Source organism: Dermacentor silvarum, chromosome 2 (genome assembly GCF_013339745.2).
Source record: "Dermacentor silvarum isolate Dsil-2018 chromosome 2, BIME_Dsil_1.4, whole genome shotgun sequence".
NCBI lineage: Eukaryota > Metazoa > Arthropoda > Arachnida > Ixodida > Ixodidae > Dermacentor > Dermacentor silvarum.
Window position 1 is genome coordinate 207,258,427 of NC_051155.1, and position 6,134 is coordinate 207,264,560.

Below are 6,134 nucleotides of genomic sequence, written 5' to 3' on the forward strand. Positions count from 1 at the left end.
TGGACTGCATCCAACAGGCTGGCCTCATTTTAAACTCTAAGAAGTGCCATTTTGGTGAGCGTCAAGCCCTTGCGCTGGGATATCTCGTCGACAACGACGGTATACGGCCGGACTCCCAAAAGATTTCTGCTGTTCGCAACTTTAGGCAGCTGAAGACAGTGAAAGACCTCAGAAGCTTCCTGGGCCTTTGTTCTTATTTTCGCAGGTTCATTAAAGACTTCGCCCAGCTTGCTTGTCCCCTAACTAACCTGCTTCGCAAGGACACTCCCAACGTATGGTCCACTCAGTGCGAGGCTGCCTTCGAGCAGCTGAAGTTTTTGATCATCTATGGGCCACTTCTCCGCCATTTTGATCCGGAGGCGGTCACCGAACTGCATACTGATGCAAGTGGTGTGGGCGTTGGTGCTGTGCTCGTACAGTTTCACGACGCTCGCCAACACGTCGTTGCCTACGCAAGTCGTACTCTGACGAAAGCAGAGAAATTATACAGTCACGGAACTGGAATGTCTTGCTGTTGTTTTCGCCATCCACACGTTCAGACCATACTTAATGGCCGCCATTTCAAGATTGTTACCGGCCATCATTCTCTCTGCTGGCTCGTTGGACTGCGTGACCCAGCTAGCCGGTTGGCTCGGTGGGCCTTGCGGCTCCAAGAATACAACTTTTCCGTTGCTTACAAGAGTGGTCGGTGCCACACAGATGCCGACTGCTTATCTCGTCTTCCCTCTCAGAGCAACGGCACTGATGATGACGATTTCGACGACTACCTAACTGCCATCTCATCCGACTTTCCTGACTTCGCCGTCTTCCAGAACGAACAACAGCGCGACCCTTCACTAAAACCGATTATTGATGCGACTCACCGATCCGAACGGCCTACACCATTTGTTATTCAGGACGGTCTGCTCTACCACAAGAATTATTCTAACAATGGTGCTCCACTGCTCCTCGTCGTCCCAGAATGCCTGCGCCTTGCGGTACTTCGGGCCATGCACGACGGCCTTACATCCGGGCACCTTGGATTCGCTAGAACGCTCCATCGCCTCCGACAACGTTTCTATTGGCCTCTATCGTGGAAGACAACCAAGCAGTATGTCGCCAGCTGTGATGTATGCCAACGCCACAAACAACCGACTACAGCTCCTGTAGGAACGCTGCAACCAGTTAGACTGCCGACTTCACCTTTTGAGAAAGTGGTTGTAGATTTACTCGGTCCCTTCCCCAAGTCTTCCACCGGCTGCCGCAGGATCATAGTGTGCGTGGATTATTTAACACGGTATGTTGAAACAATGGCACTTGTCGCAGCTACAGCAGCTGATGTTTCGGGGTTTCTTCTACATTCGATTAGCTTCCGCCACGGGGCCCCCCGTGTGGTGATAAGTGATCGCGGCCGGCAGTTCACCGCTGACGTCGTGGAAGAGTTACTACACCTTTGTGGAACACAATGTCGCCATTCTGCGCCTTAACCAATGGTCTAACCGAGCGCACCAATCGTACACTCGTCAACATGCTTTCAATGTATGTCTCAACGGATCATAAGAACTGGGATGCCGTATTACCGTTCATCTCGTATGCATTTAATACAGCCAAACATGAAGTCACAGGATACGCACCTTTCTTTCTCCTCTACGCTCGCCATCCTCAAAGTTTTCTCGACACCATACTTCCTCTTTCACCTAATAAAGATGCTTCTGTCGCACAGATATTGTGTCGTGCGAAGAAACACGCCGACTTGCCCGGCTCAGAACTCTATCGTCGCATGCTCATGCTAAGGCTAGCTACGACGCACAACACTTGCCGGTCAGATTTGCCACCGGTGACTTCGTGTGGCTGTGGACACCGGTTCGGAAAAGGGGACTGTCTCAAAAGCTTCTTGCTAAGTATTCGGGCCGGTTCGTTATTCTGAGATGCTTGAGTGCAGTGACCTACGTCATCGCTAAACTGACGGCTGATAACCGCCGTTCACGCAAGACGAAAGTCATGCACGTCGCACGGCTGAAGCCGTACCATCAACGCGAACTCTGACTCGCTCGGTGAGCTTCGTCTAACCCGGAGGAAAATGTAATGCCGCACAGGAATAGAAGAAGAAGAAGAAGCGTCGCGAGGTTTTTTGGGGCATCGGCTGTTTCGGACCGTCCCATGTCTTCTCTGCCCCTTTCATTGTTAATAAATCCATTCTACATCCGTCACATTATGATAAAATTTTGTACTCTCTCTCTCAAAAGTCTGTCCAATACTTGACCCTGCTCGGCCGACTCGGCCGAGTGTCTCTTGTTCCCGGGGGGGGGGGGGGTTCTCGACGCACACTTCTTCGGGTGGTTTGGAAATCACTCTGTGGGCATTTTCTTCTGATAAGCGTGCCCAGCTTTGGCCGCTTCCCGTAACGTATACACCTATCTTCTTCATGGAAGCATGCGAAAGCGGCAGCTGCACTTTACTGTCGCAGCTTGTCTTTTCGGAAGAGTGCGCTCCTAAAAGTATGACAGTGGCCGTGGGAGATACTAGAACCTACAACATAATGTGCTGGGCCTACTTTCATCTGCCTTCAATTTTATCACGCCACGCTCCCTTCATGCTTCATGGTGCACACCTTTGCGTCTTTCGCCACCTCAATACTTTTATTTGCATTATTAAATATATCGCACAAAACATGCTTCTGAGATAACACGAATCGTTCTTCACCAACTATCGCAAGTATAATTTTGCCAGAATAGACATCTTGGAGCCGCATGCTAACGCCCAAGATACTTCGCGAACCTGTGACCACCCTAAGTATGACTTCCTATAGCAAGTAAAGGAAGGTTTCAGCTTTGTTGAAATATTTCTCTAGAAGGGAACGAATATTGTGGCTGAACGTCTCAGTACTTACACCTTTCCGTTGCAGCCGTCCGCGAAGTTCCATAGTATTCGCTCGAAGTGATAGCCATGGACGTCTCGGCAACCGACCGTCCCGTAAAGGCCGAACCACGGCGGGTCGTCTGCAGGATGGACGTTTCCTGTGCGCTGAAGTCAGGGCGTCGAGACCGCGTTGACGACGGGCGCACGACGTCGCGGCACGTCGTGAGTCTGGTTGTCTCCGACGCATCCCTCATGATGGGATCCCCAGGCCAGGCTACAGGATGAGTCCCCTTCCCTATCTCGACGATAGTGAGGCGGAGCAGCGAAAAACGTTCGTGAAAGCGACACTCTAAAGCGAAGGACGTCTCATGGATGATCGAAGTCAGACAGGAAAGCTGGCTGCATTCGACAGAGCGCATGACAAGAGAGCTCGGGAGCGATTCTTCTTCTTCTTCTTCCTTCAACTTATGGCACGTGCCCACGAGGAAAGGATTAGCCATGGTTCGAAATGAAAAGATATGAAGCTCTTGCTTCCGGTTAACTTATTGATCAGTAGTACCTATAGTTATTTAATAGTGATTGTAAATTAATTCCTGTTCTTGTCTGTCCTTTCCTTGAAAAGTGGGCATGCCAGTTTTGACGAAGATGCTAGATCATAAAAATAATGCGATCTAATGTTAATACGGCAGAAAAGGTGTTTAACATGAATCTTCCTATAGCACTGACGTACTCATGCACAATCTGACAGACTTCCTTTCGAGCTCGGACAAGGGTACTTGCATAAAAATATAAAATGTTAATCACCGAGAGAGCAATGCCGACACGAGATCGATGCTGCTGCTGATGCAGAGGTGCACCAACGATGCTCGTACGCACTGGGCGGAAGGGACCCAGTATAGGGCGGCTCATATTCGTCGTCGTCGTCGTCGTCGTCGTCGTCGTCGTCGTTGTTGTTGTTGTTGTTGTTGTTGTTGTCGTCGTCGTCGTTGTTGTTGTTGTTGTTGTTGTCGTCGTCGTCGTCGTCGTCGTCGTCGTCGTCGTCGTCGTCGTCGTCGTCGTCGTCGTCGTCGTCGTTGTTGTTGTTGTTGTTGTTGTTGTTGTTGTTGTTGTTGTTGTTGTTGTTGTTGTTGTTGTTGTTGTTGTTGTTGTTGTTGTTGTTGTTGTTGTTGTTGTTGTTGTTGTTGTTGTTGTTGTTGTTGTTGTTGTTGAAGAGAAGGAAAGGAGCAGGCTGGCTACATTCTACTACTGCATGAATCCCATTTTATAAGACACCAGACAGGTGTTGATCAGTCAGCCCACTTCATTTTTTAATGTACATTGCTCCCGTTTTCATATACCACAGGTGATCTTTGCGCAGGCACTACTCGAGCCCTTGAATGTTAAACAGTGTGAAATAATTCCAGCAAGTTATACTACCTTTTCTCTAGAGATTATGTTCGATAACGTCTACAACGAAATAACGCAAAAGTTTTGTCTTCACGAATTTTTAATGATTTGGAGGAAGATGACTTCAGACATCTTCAGACCAACGCTGTAATAGCGGATGATGCCTCATACAGCAATGAAAAGGCCGGTGTAGGATGTCGTTCTCATTTGATAGATTGGTCTTATTCGATTAGACTTTCTGATTTTACTCCTACCTATCTAGCAGAATTTTTAGCTGTAGTTTCATCACTACGCAGATTGAACCGCTCTCATTCATCAGTGCTCCTTATTCGCAGCTCACTCTTTCTATTTCAATCGCTTACAAAGTGCAGATATATAAAAATATTGCAAGCATTATATCTATTGGCTCCGTCTCATTTGCGTTTCTTTTGTTGAACTTTTGTGCCTGGGCACGAAGGTTTGCTTTGGATGAGTGTGCCGACTCATTGGCAAAGGCTGCCCTGGGTGGCCCTGTAGTTTCGGCCATTCCCCCGACCGCCTGTAACACGGCCGCTGGGTTTTGGAGATTAACACTGACGAACGAGTTGTATAAATCTACCCTGACCTCGCAATCCGACTACCACCACATACTATTCCCCTGGTGCCGCAAATTCTGCCCTGCACGCAAATTCTGCCCTGCACAAAAATTCTGCCCTACACAAAAATTCTGCCCTACACAAAAATTCTGCCCTACACGCAAATTAGAGGTTACATTAACCAGGCTGCGCTGTCACATCCAAACACTAAATTTTCATATACACAGGGCTGGTTTGGCGGCATTTCCTTGGTGTATACAGTGCGGTGAACCGGAAACAACTGACCCCTTTCTCCTTGCATGTGGAGGATTTTCCTAAGAAGAAGGTTGCTCGAGGTCCCTTAGAACAAACTTGACCTCAGCATGAACGTCAGCGTCCTGCTTTCGCTTGGAGCTTCCACGTAGGGGCACAGCCACCAGAATGTTTCCACAACGATGAAAGACTTAATTCCTGACACCACTCAGCTGCCTTCATAAAACAGTATATTCACGATAATTATTAATCTTTTTCTCGACTACCTTTACTAGAGCATGATGACTGTGTTTCACTTCGAAGAAAGAGCAAAGCACGTCTTTCGCCAGTATCTTTTTCTTCTAAACTTCTTTCACGCATTTTGCGAAAAAGTCAATTCTTGGCCGATCCCCCATGCATGGTGGGTGTGTGTCACTTTTGCAGAGGAAGAACAATAACAGTTTGAGTCACTAACAATGGACAAACGAACAAACTGCCACCGGAAAAGACAACACCTGCCTACTCTTCAGGAATCAGGGATTTAAACTTACGTTCCACAAACTTCAAACGGCACCACATTGAAGAGAGATAGAAAAAAAGAAGGGCAAAAAATGTCAGGAAGATTAAAGAAAATCAATGACAATGAATGGTGTATTTAGGTATATATAGAAAAATAGACTAAATATAGAAAAAATGTAAAATTTGGGAATAGAGGAATGTTGCCAAATTGACATTTAAAAGAGATCTACTTAAAATATAATAAGTTAAAAATGTTTTAGATGCTAAGTTCATTAGGGTAGCAAAAGGAGAATTTGTTACTCGTATACAGTAAAATTAAAAGAGCGCAATAAATGACACGCACAAGACTGACCAACACATGACATTCTTGCCCTGTGTCGGAGCTTTATGTGGGCGAGTCGGTCTAACATACTTAAAGAAAGACAGTGCAAAACATAGACCAGAAAAAAACGGTAGGCGGCCCTAATGTTTGACTTAGGTGTCTTGGCACTCGCACCTCGGCGTTAATTCTAATTAATTCTAATTATTCTAGACACTTCAGTAACTCGACTTGTAACTAAACGTATGCTCTGATATCATATCTAT